The sequence below is a fragment of the Lycium barbarum genome, chromosome 2 (assembly GCF_019175385.1).
Source record: "Lycium barbarum isolate Lr01 chromosome 2, ASM1917538v2, whole genome shotgun sequence".
Classification (NCBI taxonomy): Eukaryota; Viridiplantae; Streptophyta; class Magnoliopsida; order Solanales; family Solanaceae; genus Lycium; species Lycium barbarum.
The window spans coordinates 9,493,917-9,511,973 of record NC_083338.1 but is presented as its reverse complement, the minus strand read 5'-3'; the positions used below and the strand labels follow the sequence as shown (position 1 = coordinate 9,511,973).

Below are 18,057 nucleotides of genomic sequence, written 5' to 3'. Positions count from 1 at the left end.
AAACAGCTTAAAATAAAGTAAAAAGTGCTTAAAATAAGCAAAAGCTAAGATATTGTTCAACCCCAACTTATTTTTTGGGCTTAAAAGTCATTTTGGGTTGACCAACAACTTTACCCTTTTATCTCTTATATTTTCTGTTAATTCCAATATTACTTTTATTTCTAAAAATCATTTAAGCACTTTTATTCAAACAGGTAATTGCTTATTTATAAAATAGAGAAAAGGGTCAAAAATACCCCTTTATTTTGGAAAAATGGCTAAAAATATTCTCCAAACTTATTTTGGGTCAAAAATATCCCTCCCGTCCTTAAAGTTTTCAAATATACCCCTGTCTTGACTGAAATTATCCCCCAAAATAATCCGAAATCATTTTTTAATCTCGTTCCATCATTTAAACCCAACCCAACAAAATAATAACCTATAATATCCTCTATTCTCCCAATTCCCTCAAACTTCATACCTATATATTGGGGATTAGGGGATCTTATGGGATATTATTTAGTTGAATCGGGTTTAAATGATAGAACAGGTTTATAAAAGGATTTCGGGTTATTTGGGGGGACAATTTCCATCAAGACATGGATATATTTAAAAACTTTAAGAATGAGAGGGTTATTTTTTATCCAAAATAAGTTCGGAGAACATTTTTAATCCTTTTTCCAAAGTAGAGAAATATTTCTTACCCTTTCCCTATAAAATAACTTTCAGCGGTCAAAAGTACTGTAACCATTTGTACTTATACTTAAAAGCCACTTTTTTTTTTTTTTTCAGTTAATCCAAACGGTCTCCCTCATAGAGAAAATTATTTGTGCAAAGATAGAATTCCTGGAAAATTCGTCCTCCCAAACTTGTACCATTTGCTTGCCAAAGTCAATTTTCAAAGGCTACTCAAATCTTCTTGTCAGAAGATGTATCTAACTCTTGATGGTAATGCCCCCTAACTCGTTGAAATTTTTTGTTTCATGTTACTGCTCATGTACAGAACAATTAATGCTTAACTTGTTTTTCTCATCTTTATTCACTCTCGTGCCTTGCTTCTATTCGAATACTGAATTTCGACTGTTGCAGTGAAAGTAAGGATTCGTCATCGAAGTAACACTCTTTAATATTAACTCTTTTGATTCTGTTATGGTCCTAGTAATTTGATTAATTTGTACGAGCCTATGTGATTTTTCAATGTGTACGCGCCTTTTTCAATTTATAAAAATCTTTTTTTTTTTTTTTTTTGCCTCTTTGCTTTCTAGTTGCATTGAATGGTAGATAATTTCTCAAGTTATTAGTTTAATGTGATTTTTAAAGTTGATCTGAAGTATGGTTATTATTTGTATAAAGATCGAATCATGAATGTCAGGTTGTGCTTGTTAGTTGCTATAAATTTTGAAATCATTTGTTCAAACTCAGTACCTAATATATAGTTATATCCTTTTAAAACATGGAAAAAATAAAAAAGGTAAAGTATGAATATTCCTGAAGTTTTGAATCTGCGTCGTGTTAATGTGATTGGTTCTGTTTTTGTTTGAAACGTTTAGTTTGAGGTCAGTTGCTGTGATTGTCATGTTAAAAGAAATTTCCACTGTGTGAAAGCTTTAGAATGCATAATGAATCTGAAGCTGAAGTGTTTAAGGACTTAAATCTGTTTCCTACGCCATTGGTATGATTAAAAAAAAAACTTTGTTTAATAAGGTGTGTTGAAACTGTTACGGCTCGTTTGGTACAAGGGATAAGGATAAACAATCCCGGAATTATATTTGAGATGAATTTATCCCACGTTTGGTGGGGATAAAATGTTGGTATAACTAATCCCGGGATTGTAGTGTTATTTTATCCTGTGGGAGGGTGGAATACTTAATCCCGGGATAACTAATCCCAGGATGAGTTATCCTGGGATAACTTGTTTCCAACCAAATGACCCCTTAGTCCTTAAAATCTAGGGGTGAAGTATTGAACAAGACATTTCCCCTTCCCCATTTCTAAAACAAGGTCTCTGTTGAGTTTTAGTTCAAGTTAATCCATAGCTTTATGTGTTTTAAAACAATGAGTGTAACTGCTCCTTTCCCTTTCATTTATTTTTTTGCTCGTTTTTGGATGCTGAATAAACGACGAGTGTTGATATGTGAGAATATTAGTTCGCTTTCAGTTTACTTCCATGATAGGAACATATTCCTTCCCCCACTGGTTGTGTCATTTCTTTTATTGGTTTTTTTTTTACTTCAATTTCTTTAACCTAAACGTGGGTGTGTTTAAACACGAGTGTTAAGTCGTGGTTGTTTCATCGCTGAAAAATTTAAGTCATTTTGATTTCAATAGTAAGTTGTGCTTACTTCTAACTTTTACATGAAAACAAGTGCAGAAGGATTCTTTAATTGTACCTGAAAGTGAGTATTGACTAATCGTTTCTGTGTGGTTTAAGTTTAGAAACTGTTTGCTGCTATATCCCCTTGATCTCCATTAGCAGAAGTGTTCGAGTATGATTCAAAGTGATTCATAATAATCTTAGCTAATCAATTTCAGGTTTATGCTTCAATACTTAGACTAAAGTTTTGATCTTGAGAATTTGTTCAAGTGAAATAAGTTGATGCAACCTCCTCTGATTAAGCTTAGGACTTCCACATTTGCATAATGAATTAGTAATGCTGGCTATTGTGATTTAGAACTGGTCATAACCAGACAAGTTTGATCTTGGAGTTTAAGTGAACATCTGCATTTCGTTTCCATAGAAATGAGTTAAACTTGAGAATCTAAGCTCACGTTTCATGGTCAACACATTATAATATTGATTATTTTGTTGGTTTAAAAAACTGTCTTGTTATAGAGATAAGTTTCCAAAATGTTGTTTGCGATTTCCTTCCTCGTCTTATTTTTCTTTTTTCTTATTCTTTCAGTTCTGTATGTTTCTATCCTCTTGTAGACTAATTTAGTTCTGTTTGTTTAAGCTGGATTAGTTCTCTTTCCTAAACCATATCTATATGAAGGATAAAATTAATACTCCTATACTTGTTCCAACCAACTTTTCTTTAAAATTCGAAAAGAAAATTTGTTATGAATCCTCTTCCTATTTTCCTTGTCTTGATAAGTTTGAATAAGATGACGATCCCGTATTAAGATTTTCTCTGTTTATAGATTACCCTTAGGTCCAACTGTTACCCCTTTTGTCAAAAAAAAAAAAAAAAAAAAAAGGAGAGAAGATGTTATGTTTAGGTCCAAACATAGATGTTTAAAATCCTATATAGTTGCAATCTCTTGTCTCTCGTGTTCCCTCCAAATCCTCTAGTAATCCAACAACATTTTAGTTAATTAAGTTTTAGCAGTTCTGTTACTTTAAAGAGATGACTAAAAAAAAACCAAGTTCTTGAGTAGAAGCAAGGAAGTGAAATTGCAGGGGTGTCCATCTTTGTTATTAACTGGAATGATTTTTCGTTCAAATCTTTTGATGAAAAGCCTGTTTGTTAAGTGTCTGTCAAACTAGCAAAGGCCTGCATCTAAGGAAGCTTTGTTGTCAAAGTTGGTCATATTGGTAAAGATTAGTTGTTTGTGTGTTCTAACAATTAAGGCATGGCTGTATTTTAGTTCTTCTCAAGGAAAATTCATCTCTTCCTTCTCCTCATGTTCTTTTTTTTTTTTATTTATGGAAACCGGGTAGTAATTGGAGCCTTACTCGATTATGATTGTCTGTTTTACTTAAGACTCCTTTTGTTACATGAAATTTACTTTGCGAAATCTGAACTTTTAAAAAACTGATCTGATTGAGTTCAATAATTTCAAGGCGGCACTAGTTAAAATAAGTAATTCTTCCAATGGTGTTAAAGTAGTTTTCACTTTATAGAACCTTGTTATTTATTATTCTCGAAGTTTCATAGTATGTGTTGTTCTCAAGTCAGTTCCTTTTCTTATGTTGTTTTAAAATCAGATTTCCTTTTACTTCAGTGCTTGATTCTGAGATGAAGTTAGTACTAACGCTTTATTATTATACTTGCTAATTATTTCTTTCCTTATTTCTTTGTATGAATTAATATCCAACAATAACTTTAATTTTAAATTAACTCCGCAGAATACCTTCGGTAAATTTCTTGCTTATGGTCACCTTGATTTTATTGGCAATCTAAAAGGTCAGTCGGTCAGGTATGCCTATATGATCATTCAAAATTCTGAGAATTCTTTGCTTATGTTGTGGTTACTCATTTATAATAATATGGAGGGGAATTTTCTTTGTCTAGCCCTAATACAGATTAAATTTATCCTTTTTTCTTAAAACACATTTTTTTTGTTTTGTATATGACTATAATTTCTTACCCAATAGTTGTTAGGGGTTTTGCCTTGATTTTCTTACCAAATTTGAGTTTTACTTTTCTCTTGAAGGAAAGTCAAAGTATTACCATAATTGCTTTTACTTTTCTTGAAATGAAAATATATTTCTCTTCCATATTTGGCTAATTCTTGTCTTGGAGGAAAAGTTTTGTACATCTATAAATTGAAGACATCTTTCCTACAACTAGAACACAATAGCATCCACAATGTACTCGTTTAGACAGTCTTATTTATGGGGAGATTATTCTCTCCACAGTTTTATATCTTTCTTTATATTAGTTTTCGATATGTAGGTCAATTGACCAAATCATATTATAATATTATGCTTTTTAGTATATTTTCTTTGTTGTCTGATTTATCGCTGTTAAGGTTTGCAATTGTAAGCTTCCGCATGACGCTCTGATTATTTCGATCCCAACAAGTGGTATTAGAGCCGATGGTTCAACCAATGGTTTAGCGGGTTGAAGACAGGTTCATGGCGTGTTCTGATCAAGCTGCAATTGATTTCGCGATAATGAAGATTTTATCTAGGAGTACTACATGTGGAGATGAATTTCAACCATAATATCAACATCCCTGCTGCTGCATCTTTAAAAATAAAGCAAAATATTTTTAAACCAATTTTTAAACCATAATATTATTAACCTTATTTTTAACCATGGCAAGCAGTAGTGATGAAGATTATGTGAAGAAGCTGGATGAAGTTTTGTTAAGAAAATCCAGGCCAAAAGGGGAGATTTGTTAGGGGTTTTGCCCTAATTTTCTTACTAAATTTGAGTTTTACTTTTCCCTTGAAGGAAAGTCAAAGTATTACCATAATTGGTTTTACTTTTCTTGAAAAGAAAATATAATTCTCTTTCATATTTGGCTAATTCTTGTCTTGGAGGAAAAGTTTTGTACATCTATAAATTGAAGACATCCTTCCCACAACTAGAACACAATAGCATCCACAATGTACTCGTTTAGAGAGTCTTGTTTATGGAGAGATTATTCTCTCCACAGTTTTATGTCTTTCTTTATATTAGTTTTTGATATGTAGTTCAATTGATCAAATTATATTATAATTTTATGCTTTTTAGTATATTTTCTTTGTTGTCCGATTTATCGCCATTAAGGTTTGCAATTGTAAGCTTCCGCATGACGCCCTGATTATGTCGATCCCAACAATAATTGTTAAATATATTCTATATGAATTGCCATTTTTTTGTTACACACTTTTTAACAAATGAAAACTATCAATTTTGTTTATATATTAAGTTATTTCACTACTAAATAAACATGAATTGGCAACCGAAAGTTAGACAGTAAAATTGGTCGTTAATCCTATACCGACGGTTTATCAGAGATTATAAAAATAGTTTGTTGGCTACGAGCAATTAACGGCGAAGTTCGTAGCTAAGTCTAATTTTTCTGTAGTTTTTATTGCCAAATGAAGCACACTCTTTGATCACGCACCAAACGCGTATCGTTCGGCTTTTTTACTCTTTAAAATAATTTCCGTATAGGGTTAAAATCATAATTTAATTATTTTTCTACTATTTAGGACTTCGAAATCAATTAAACTTTTGGCTATTAAGTCTTTCCTTATTTGAAGGAAATCCTAAAATTTAAGACTTAAAATCAAATAAGATTTTTGTCACGACCCAACTCCGTAGGCCGCGACTAGTGTCCGTGCTGGACACCCAAACGTACCCAATAACCCAAACTAGCATATCAGCAGAATATTTTTAAATGAAAAAAAATCAATTGGCGTTAGTAATTATCATAAATGAACCGACATAGTACATGGAAGCCGATAAGGCTGTCACAGATCATATCATCCAAAACATATACAGAACCCACACAAGTATGTCTACAGACCTCTACAGAACATAACAGAATCATAAGACGGGACAGGGCCCCGTCGTACCCCTGAATAATGTACATATATACGATAGCAGAAGACTGTACCAAAATATGGGCTCCGGATAAAGGAGCGCTCCAAAATAGCAGAATAAAGTCCTAAGCGGGCGGATCAGCAAACCTGTCGTTTGTACCTGCGCGGCATGAAAACGCAGCCCCCGAAGGAAGGGGGTCAGTACGAAATATGTACTGAGTATGTAAAGCACGGAACGTAGTAAACAAAGTCATAATCGAAGCAGAAGATACAGAAAATGAACTGAATATCCAGATTAGCAAAATGCTGATCATATAGCATAAATAATATTCGCTGGAAACATATGTCGTACCTGGTCCCATTATGGAACAAGATCATAACCGAAACAGAGCTTACAGAGAAGTGAGTGTAACATCCGAAGTATCAAATGCATATTTTCGAAACATGAGGAGTGTGTACAGAAACATATACCATATCATATCCGACCCCTTCCAAGGGACTCGGCAAACAGAACGTGGCCACCCCCCGACGCTGGTGCCACCACACATAAGGAGCAGAATAGGGGATAACCCCGTAACATAACATATCATATCAGATGGCCATATCAGATCATATCATATCATATCAGAGTGTGTACATGGCACAACATACTCCACAACCCATGTACATGTATACCTGCCCCCTCACATCGAGGCACGGCGAACAATGCAGAGGAATACGCTTGACAACATATCCTGGCCCGGGCTCAGTGTGGGAAACATTGGGGCATCCACGAATGGAGTAGTGAGAAACTAATGCAAATTAAAATATAGCACATTTACGGAGACTCAGTAGCATAATTCAGATGACAAACCATATGACAGAAGCGGAGCAGTAATCATAGTGTATGCATTTCGGATATCCCAATAGCATATGTCAAAATAAGCTTTTTGTAATCATTTTCATGTTTCAAAATACATTATGGGGCTTATCAAAATAATTCAAACGAATGTCATATATTTCCAGAGACTCAATAAGACCTATCGGATGACAAATCGAAATAATGAAATCGGACAGAATCATAGTGAGTGTATTTCGGATGTCATAATGGATTACAGAAGCATAATCTTTCTAAGTTCGTTTCCAAGTTCCGAAACAGTTTTACAAGACTTAATGGAATATTTAAAACAAGTTTTATTTAGTAATTACAAGCGTAGTTAAAAACATTTCTTTAAAAAAAAAACGCTCGAAGACAAGTCATAACCACTAAAAGGGTAAAATCGGAAATAGTGGGCCCACCTCGGGACAAACGAAGCGGTGGGCTCAAATTACGTATTTTAAGCTTATAAAGTCACCTACGGAGATTCTGGGGACATTCCATAATTTTCTAAACAATTTGCGGAAGTTTGCACAATTCTTTCAATAAAGCATACTTATAGGGTTCAATTCCATTGAATGAAAAAGGGGTATTTTCAAATGCGGATTCCGATGAGCAGAATACTTTCCGAGGCTCGAATCCGATCCTAGTACACCTAGGACATGCCAAAAGAATAATCGGGATAGCTTTACATACCTTGTATGCTCTTTACGCCTTTCCAAATTCAATTCCCGTTTCGCCCAAAATCTGCAATTGGTCACATTTACCAATTCTCAATTTCCAATCTTTAAGTATTCAATCTTTATTCATAATTGCCTACAGAAATTTGGGCAGCATCTCCCCTATACATATAGCATCCCCGAGAATTTAACTCGGCCAAAACAATCAACAACAACCCAACAACAACATAAACAACAACAGCAATCACTGTAAACACAATATAACTTAACTAGCTATCTTCCCAACATAATGTCATAACCTTCATTTCAACTTCAATTTCCAAACTAACCTCAATGGTTTCACATTCATCATCTAGATCATCACAATATAATTTGGAAATATTTCATATCATTTCTACGAAATATTCACAAGATATACAAAATATACAAACTTTCCACCAAAACATAATTCACCCAAAACTTCAAATCTTCAACCTACATATTCATAACATATTTCCATCTTCCAATTTCATCAACCATAATCATAATTTACACCTTAACAATTCCATTTTCATAATTACATAAATCTACCATAAAATCACAAAACTTCCCATAACAACTTAACAACCAACCTTTCATGCTAATATGGACTTACATCCCTCCAAATCCACCAACCAACATAGCCATTCACATTTAAAACTTCATTTCCATATTTACATAAAATTACATTAAAATCACATAAGTTCCTATAATCATTTTCCAACAATTTTTCATGCCATCTTAAACCATTTTTCCTCCACATTATACAAGTGAACTACATTTATTTTCATCCAAAATTCTCTTCAAATCTCATTCCATAATTCACAATGCCAACGGACGAATTTATATCGCTATTTTCCCGTTCTAATCCGTTAAAACTTTAAATAAACTTGTTAGCAATGAAAAGGAACCTTATTCATACCTTAAGAATTCAGCCACCACGTTATCACCCTCCTCCTTGGTTGATTTTTAGCTCAAATTGAAGACAACGCAGCGTACAACACTTTTCCCTTCATGGGCTTCGGGATTCGGGGCTCGGATTTTGGTCAAAATTAGTTTTTCTTCTCTCCAAAGCTCCTCTCTCTCTCTTTCCAGAATTTTCTGGTTGTTACAGGTCTTAAAATGAGGAGGAAGGCCGAAATTTTCACTTATAAAAACTTGGGTAATGGGCCTAACCCGGTTGGGCTCGGATTGGGCCTAGCCCACTAACCTTTCTGCATTAAAACGTCCATATCTCCTTGTCCCGACGTCACCTGGGAACCCACGACCTATGGTTGGAAAGATAATTCAATTATCTACAACTTCTATTTCTTGGTATTTTTCCAAATTCCAAACTTATAATACCGTTTTTGCCCCCCAAAGTCAGGTCACCCGAAAACGTTTTCTTAAAAATATTCGTTTGGAGGACTTCCACTTTGATTTGGCCCAAGGGTCCTTCTTGAGTTGTGTTTAACTTCACATATGTGATTCATATAATTTGTCACATGTCCCAAAAAAAATCTTGACGTGTGGGCCCCACCTCAACTTATAATTAATCCGACGTTCAAAAATACGGGATGTAACAATTTTTACCTTATAAAAAATTTACTTATTTGAATTATGTAACATAATTATAATTATTTCCATGTTACTTTTGTTATGGAATGGAAAAAATGAGAGAGAAAATTGAATTGTGAATAAATTATAACTCTTTGTATTGATTCTTGAATTGTTTCTTGCATAGAAAAAATAAAAGACTAGATATTTATTTATAGAGAAATAAAGAGAATAAAATAAAAAGAAAATATATTATTTTCCTTATAGATACTAAACTAAAAGGAAACTAAATATTCTATAATTAATGTAGTAACTAGACTTGGAATGAAACTAAATATTCTAGGATATTCCTAGCAAAAAGGTAAGTAAATATTTCTACCACTAATTTAATGATGAAGCGAAATGACAGTAAATTTTAACAACTTTTCCTTATATAATACTCAGATATTTAGGACTATTCAATATATAAGATTTTGGAGTCCAAGTAATGATAATAATAGAAGTATTTAAGTTGCAACTCAATTTTACTTTCACTATGACTCATGTTATCCCTATTGTTCTAATTTAATAAGGGGAAATAATCCATACATACGGCTCACGCATCTAGTTTGCAGCAAATATAGTCCATTGTATCATCAATATATAAATAATGTATATATACGGTCCACGCATCTAGTTTACAGCTGATATAACACACTGTATCATCGGTATATAAATAACGTATTGTTCTGTATAATTATATATAAACATTACACACTTTATATATATAATGTATACCATAGAACCCTCTTCATTTTCCTCTTTGTCATTTAAATAGGTATAAAAACGTATATACACCATTATACATTATATATACATCTTTATACACTAATATACATTACACATATATTCTTATACACTATATATAATGTATAAATAATAGTGTGAGACAATTTTTATTATATTAACGTATTATGACTTTTGCAAAATTTTGTACAAGGATTACCTTACTAATAAATGAAGTGCGGAGAAGAAAGATAGAGACAAAGCCATTGACTAGTAAAAATAGTCATCACATCAAATGGTGATAAAGATCGAATTGCCTATCAAAAGCGGGAGAGGTAAAAAAAAATCCACCTTAAAATTCAACCTAGAAAATTCCACGCAATGCACACCAAATGTTTGTTAAAAGTACTAAATAAATCCTTATTTTCATTTACCATTCGATGTTCAATTATATACACCAAGATCGCCCAAAATCAAAGCAACACAGATTAATCTAATAGTTAACAAAACCCAGTTGGGTTTTTGTAAGAGAAGTCGAAAAACAGCGATAAATATTTCTATTTGGGGTTTATGAATATAAAAAATAGAGTCTTTGGAGAAGAGAAAACCCTAGAAGTTTTTTTAAGTTGAAAAAGTTATATGTTATGTTGTTTATTCCTTTTTTCTTTTGCTGAAAAAGTCCAAAAGAAAAAAGAAAAAAACCCAGAGGAATCTATTTTCAAGTTGAAACATAATTAAAAAGAAAGCCTGTGTTGTGAAAAAAAATAAAAATCGTAGTGCTTGGTCTAATAAGTGGATAGTTGGGCCAAAATTGGCAAACTAGATACTCCAATGAATACTCACCTTAATTTTGCCTTCATAATTGTAGGATTCTCCAATTATCAACTAGGCGAGTAACTTCTTTTCAAAAGTTTAAACCTTAAATGGTAAACTATCGTAAGCTATTTCAAAGATGATATTTTCCTCTTGAGCTCATCCAAAGGTTTGTTGTTATCTTGAGTCCCGATCAAAATACGATCATCTACTTTTCTTTTATCATTCATGTTTTACATACTCAAGAACTCCGTAATACTTATACTTCTATTAGTGTTTTCTTTGCCTTTCACTGGTAAATTATTATAAGTTATGCACTACATCGTATGAAATTTTCAAATCCGATATTAGCTTTTGTAGTATTTGTCGGTCTTTTCTGATTATCTCATATGTTTTTTCGTTTTGATAGATCTCCACAGACTGTTCAATTCGGGATACTCGAAAATAGCATTATGATGAATTTTCTATTCTTAATAACAAATTGTGTTATTTTAATATATCCTTCATTTGGTTCTTGATCACATTTAGTACTTTGGATGTATCGTAATAGGATGACTTTGTTAAAAGATTTTACTTTCAAATATAATAGGATTCGGGTTTCTAATAGAAGATATATTTGAATTGACTAAAAAATTGATTCGCGTTAAGTAACCAAAAGTCAAGATACATAATTTTCTCCAACTTCAACTTTTTCTGAAGTCTTCGCCCTATTTCATCATTTCTTTTCTTTCATCTTATAAATATATACGTGTACATACGCTAAAATTAGCATGATTAAATAATGCATTGGAGTCATAAGATAAAATTGAAGAAAATTTGTAAGTCATTATTATTAAATAATGCATTGGAATGGAGTCATAAAATAAAAATTGAAGAAAAATATGTAATTCATTGAAAATGATCACGAATGTTAATCCCATTTAGTCAGTCCAATAAAGGAGGAATTGCAGACTTCGTGCCCCACAAAAGCCAAATGCATTAATGTTTTCTGAGGACTTATATGAGATTACCTTATAAAAATTATTAATTTACGTGGCCTAATATAGAAAAACAAACGAGTAACACAAAAAAATACTTGTTACAACTCTTCAAATATTTATCATGTTTGAACCTTTTGGACTTGTAGAGATTTAGGAATGAAGAAGTTGGCGCTATAGTTGTAGAAAATGATATAAATTTGGAGCCAATAGATAACGAAACCTTTGAACGATAACTTGGGGATTTTGGTGATATAAATGGGGAGGAAGAAGATGAATTAGATGACACCCTCACTAGTGCAGCCATAGAATGTCGCGACCGAACTTATATGGGATGCGAGGGAAGCTACACCTAAGCTCGGTACGTAGGCGATTTATTGTTCCAGTTTTAACAATTAAGCATAAATTTAAAAGGAAAAAAAGACACAAGAACTCCATAATACCATCCAGTAGTCATATTACGGATATACAACCAAAATCTCCCAAAAACTGGAAAGCGCAGTATGAGAGCTTCTAAGATTTTTTATACAAGTCTGAAATCATCAAATACATTTTCTGGAAAGAAAGAAGAGTGAGAAATAACATAGAAAGAAGGAAACTAGCGCCGCGGATCAGCCAGGCAGCTCACCTCAATATCCCCTCAAGCTAGCAACAGACTCAGGCAGCTCATCGAGCTCCACTCGTACTCGAATCTAAACCTTCTCCCAAAAGGGAGCACGAAGCGTAGTATGAGTACATAAACAAAGCATATCAGTAAGTATTATAGACTGACTTTTCTCAAAGTAAGTAACAAGGTTTGATCGCTGAAAACACTTATGTTAGCACAAGACAACTTTAACATGATCATCAACCAGTATCAATAACAAGACAAGTAAATCAAGTGTCATAGATATATTCCAAGAATTTCAGCTAGGGGACAAATAATGCAATCAAATCAAGCAAATAGAAGTGAATATGTTGTAAAACAATGCAAAGCAATGGTCAAATGCAACCGGTATACACACGCTCCGACTATCTCAGAGTCATGACTCATGCGAGACCCGTCTGCATACCACTTCGGCGGAACCATTTTCCCTCGGCATGCATGATTTTACTTCATCGGAACTATTTTCCCTCGGCATACACGAATATGAAAACTTCTCAATTTAAGTATGAATTTCAATAGATCATCAAGTCAACTTCCCCGCTGGCCGATAATTATCGTGCATCAATATGAGTGGTACGAATATGTAAGAAAACATGTACACTATAAAATTTACAATTTAACAGCCTCAATTATTCTTTAGTGTGCGAGATAATCAGAGTCTAGTATCGTCAATCGACCAATCTAGCAAGGCTCAGCTAACCACAATTAATCAAGCCAACTCATGTGTACAATTCCACAAGTATTCCCAGACAAAGCCAAATAATCACGAAATCAGCCATAGAATCAATTTATTACCCATACATGCCAGTGCCACCTCGCATAGGTGCTCGTCACCTTACCTATACGATACCTGTATACGGTAAAAATCGGACATATGTTAGAACCGGTAAGACCAGAGATCGAAGGAAAAGAGGGAAGATCATCATCTGGTCCGATTTCTCCATAGCCGAATTGATCGTAGCCGTTGGTCCGTTTGACCGGGGCCGTTGGTCCGAACTGATCGTGGCCGTTAGTCTGTTTGATCATAGCCGTTAGTCCGTTTGATCGTGGCCGTTAGTCCGGGAGATCGTGGCCGTTAGTCTGTTTTGGTCATGGCCGTTGATCCGGGAGATCCGTTACGCGGTTGCCACGCGTCGATAGCGTCCTGCCATGCTCAACTGCCAATCGTACGGGTGTCAGACCGTACGGCCAACCTAACCCAACCTAATCCAACTCAGAGCTTGTTCATCATTATTTTATTGTTCATGTTGTATGAAGCCCATAGGGCACTACTATAAGGGGCATTGTCCCCCTCTTAAAGGGTTGGCTTCCTCACATCAAGAACTCTCGTAATAGCCAAAATATAAAAAATCTCTCTCTCAAATATCCGATTTCGGTCACATTTGTTGTGTTTATTTCTTACATTTCTTCAATCAAGTAACACTCATACATTAGTAAACATACAAGTATATAGCAAACCACCGATTATCATTGCTCTCTTCATATCATATCTATATATATATCTTTCTCTTATCAAGAAGATTGAGACTTAACCACATATCTTATACCCACCCACAAATTTAATTGATTATCCAAATTCGGGGTAAACAATACCCCTTATCCCAAATCTCCTAATATCATCATATTGGAGTCTAGAAAGTCTAGAATTATAGATTCGCCTGGCTAAACTCTTAGAGACTATCTTCGGTTAATATCATTTGATATTCCATTGTCATTTGTATCTCGCGTCGTATCAGTGCATGTAATAAGGATGTGTTGATGTTGGTATGCAAAGTCATGATTGTCATATTCTCGTGCAGTCTTTAGTTCCTTTTACTTTACTACTTGTCAGAAAGAATCTGAAAACCCGTCACAAAGATTAGTCAGTTCCTCCAGGACTTGTGCTCAAACATACTGGGGGAAGAAGACTTAGCTAGGTGAACAGAACATTCGTATAATCCTTTACAAGTTTTTCTTTGATGTTATGGAATATCTTGCCGTTCATCTTGTACAAGAGGCATGACTTAGAGAGTCAGTTCAATATAGATAGACGTAACCCTTTGAGAAGTAATTATTTATTTCACTTAACACATAATTTTCCACTTTTTAATCAATGAACGTTCTAATACATGTATGTGTTATCAATCTGTATTACCAAAAAACGTTGAAACAGTAACAAATAATTTCTGGAAACAAATAACAGAAACTGGAAAATAAGAACAGTGTCTGAAAATTCTGTAAGAACAAAAATCAAGCCCACTGAATGCACAGTGTGTCCTTAAGGAAATTAGCGGTACAGTAAATTAAGGTGATTGCGAATCCGAAAAGGTTAAAAGAATTTTGGTCCAAAAAGATTATCCATCAATCAAATCATTTGACCGTCCGAAGCCGAAGCCGAAACCGAGCGAGCAACGACGACGGCGCGAGGGGTCCTTTCCCCCTCAACCCTTTTAGCACCTAGAGTAGGTGTAATGTAATATATACATCTCTCTTTTCCTCTCTCTTTCCTATGTGGGACAAATGCTTTAACAAAAGTAAAAGAGACCTTTTACATTCCCTTCACTTTCCATCCCATCATTTCCCATTCACTAATATCAAAACCCAACAGTACGGAGGAATGGGTTTTTGGCTAAGAATATCCCTCAACTACGCCCAAAACTTAATGCACGTCCTTAAACTATAATTGCGAACTAACTGTATTTAGCAAAGCTTCATCCTTTTTTCAATCTCTGTTGAAAAAAACTAACGGATCCACTTCATGGGATAATTTATTACCATATATCAAATTATCAATACAATCGAAAATTGTTTATCATGCACTTTTTTAAGTGAGATTTTTAGGTATAGTGATTAGTGATGATATGGTAATAACGTAATTTATAATAGGATTATAAGGTACCGGGAAGATGATACGAATATATGAGTGCTCAAGACTAGTAAATTATGTTTCAAAAATAGTCAAGGTAAATTTTATCAATCTAATAAATTAGTTCCTACATCGTAGAGTGAAGCATGATAGTTTTTTTTTTTTTTTTTTTAACAAGAAGAAGATATTTGTATGTATGTTTATTGTTTCGTAGATTTAATTTTTATTCTTGTAATGGTGTTATAGTAGTGTTGTCAATTTATTCTTGCTAGTTTATTTTTTGGGTTTCATTAGTTTGGTCAATTATAGCTCTTCCAATAATTCTTAGTAGTTGGTATATAGAGCTCTCTGTCATATGAAAGTACAACAGCGCCCATGGCCTAATGGATAAGGCGCTTGACTTCTAATCAAGCGATTGTGGGTTCGAGTCCCACTGGGCGTGTGACCTTTTTATGGTTTTTTAATATTTATTTTGCACAATATCTGCCGGATTAGGTAGTGGAAGTCTGGAGCACCGTGTCTATCATAGTATTAGCCTATTCATGCAGTTTCTTGCTTTTAATATCTATTACCAGTTGTTGTTTAGTGTGTTTCGGTTATCGCACTATTTCGTTGTTGTTACCGTTATTTTTCTGAATGATTTGTTTTGCTTTCCTTATTAGTTGTCATGTTTGCTTCACTGCCGTATTTTCTTTTTCATAACTACTTTGATTTGCTGCAGTGGAAGTCTGGAGCACCGTGTCTATCATAGTATTAGCCTATTCATGCAGTTTCTTGCTTTTAATATCTGTTACCATTTGTTGTTTAGTGTGTTTCGATTATCGCACTATTTCATTGTTGTTACCGTTATTTTTCTGAATGATTTGTGTTGCTTTCCTTATTAGTTGTCATGTTTGCTTCACTGCCGTATTTTCTTTTTCATAACTACTTTGATTTGCTGCACTTGAACCGAGGGCCTTTTGGAAACAACTTTTCTGCCTCGACGAAGTAGGGGTAAGGTCTGCGTATACCCTCCCATTCCAGACTCCATTTGTGGGTTCGAGTCCCACTGGGCGTGTGACCTTTTTATGGTTTTTTAATATTTATTTTGCACCATATCTGCCGGATTAGGTAGTGGAAGTCTGGAGCACCGTGTCTATCATAGTATTAGCCTATTCATGCAGTTTCTTGCTTTTAATATCTATTACCAGTTGTTGTTTAGTGTGTTTCGGTTATCGCACTATTTCGTTGTTGTTACCGTTATTTTTCTGAATGATTTGTTTTGCTTTCCTTATTAGTTGTCATGTTTGCTTCACTGCCATATTTTCTTTTTCATAACTACTTTGATTTGCTGCAGTGGAAGTCTGGAGCACCGTGTCTATCATAGTATTAGCCTATTCATGCAGTTTCTTGCTTTTAATATCTGTTACCATTTGTTGTTTAGTGTGTTTCGATTATCGCACTATTTCATTGTTGTTACCGTTATTTTTCTGAATGATTTGTGTTGCTTTCCTTATTAGTTGTCATGTTTGCTTCACTGCCGTATTTTCTTTTTCATAACTACTTTGATTTGCTGCACTTGAACCGAGGGCCTTTTGGAAACAACTTTTCTGCCTCGACGAAGTAGGGGTAAGGTCTGCGTATACCCTCCCATTCCAGACTCCATTTGTGGGATTACACAGGGTATGTTGTTGCTTGTTATTGTCATCTATAACCGCTTGATGTTTTAGATATATACAGACATTCAAACCGACAATGTTATTACTCATAGGATAATTTTGATCTCTAGATTCGATATAGCTATGTTTCTTTTTCATGAAAAAAGAAAAATTAAAGAGAAAGGGTTTGATACAACAGATAAGAAGAAATTACCTACCAAGAAGAAAGATAGACGTTGAGACGCTCAAGCCCGCCTTGCTGCATAAAAATAAGAAAAATAATCGAAAAGAAAAAGAAGGGGATAAAGACAACTGTTGTGGTAAGTCATACTATAAGCATCATGGTTCTTCCATATTTTGTGCTTGGATATTTTGTGAAGATCAGTTTGACAAATATCAACTCAAACCAATTCGAAGATCGTTGACTATTTTTATAGGAGATTCTTAAGAAATACCTATAACAAATTATTCACTAAAGTCACTTATATGACAAAATTAGTCTCTTATATTAAGTTATATTCGAGAGTAGGTTCAAAATAGTTCCTTAAGTATGCACTTAATAATTTTGGTCCTTTAAGTTTGCCAAAAGTTAAACACTTTTAGTTGCCGTCAAATATTCACCCAACTCTATCTGTTAGATTTGATTGGAACTGTGGAAAATCATAAAACTAGTGAGAACTCATATTTAGAGATACACAATACTAAAAAAAAGCCAAATACCTAGGGAAAAAACCGGCGGATGTCCGGCGGTTATAGAGAAAAAACGACGAACTTGATAATATCGGAAAATAGTGCTTTGGAACACAAAAGGGACGGACTCCATCAGTTAGAACCGATGGAGCCCTTCGGCTAAATTAAAATACACAAATCTTATTTTTACTGAAAAATCGGTTTAAAAATAAATACTTACATTTGTAGTGAAATTAAAGAACTTTAAATTACTTGTAGCCTCCATCCCCATCACCCTACACTCCTACCCCCAACCCCAACCCCACCTCCTATAATATTTATTTAGATTATATACAAATTTTTTTAGATTAAAAAATTTACTTACATACCCAACACAAGAAAATAAGTAACCCACTTATTTTTATGAGAAATAA

At 33.9% G+C, this 18,057-nt stretch overlaps 2 long non-coding RNA genes and 1 other non-coding gene across 4 annotated transcripts; 2 read left to right on the top strand and 1 right to left on the bottom strand.

Annotated features, from left to right (window-relative positions):
* The first annotated feature begins 776 nt into the window (after positions 1-776).
* Positions 777-4,645, top strand: LOC132626099 (uncharacterized). Its single transcript, XR_009577077.1, has 2 exons — positions 777-927; positions 4,049-4,645. It is a non-coding gene; the product is annotated as an uncharacterized LOC132626099 (long non-coding RNA).
* Positions 4,646-6,051: 1,406 nt separating this feature from the next.
* On the bottom strand, positions 6,052-9,265 carry LOC132626098 (uncharacterized). Of its 2 annotated transcripts, XR_009577076.1 has the most exons (3): positions 8,658-9,252; positions 7,734-7,784; positions 6,052-6,341 (listed from the first exon to the last, which is right to left on the bottom strand). It is a non-coding gene; the product is annotated as an uncharacterized LOC132626098 (long non-coding RNA). The 2 variants fall into 2 exon arrangements; XR_009577075.1 differs by having other exon boundaries at positions 6,052-7,784; positions 8,658-9,265.
* A 6,421-nt stretch (positions 9,266-15,686) lies between these two features.
* On the top strand, positions 15,687-15,759 carry TRNAR-UCU (transfer RNA arginine (anticodon UCU)). The gene has a single exon. It is a non-coding gene; the product is annotated as a tRNA-Arg (tRNA).
* The last annotated feature ends 2,298 nt before the right edge of the window (positions 15,760-18,057 follow it).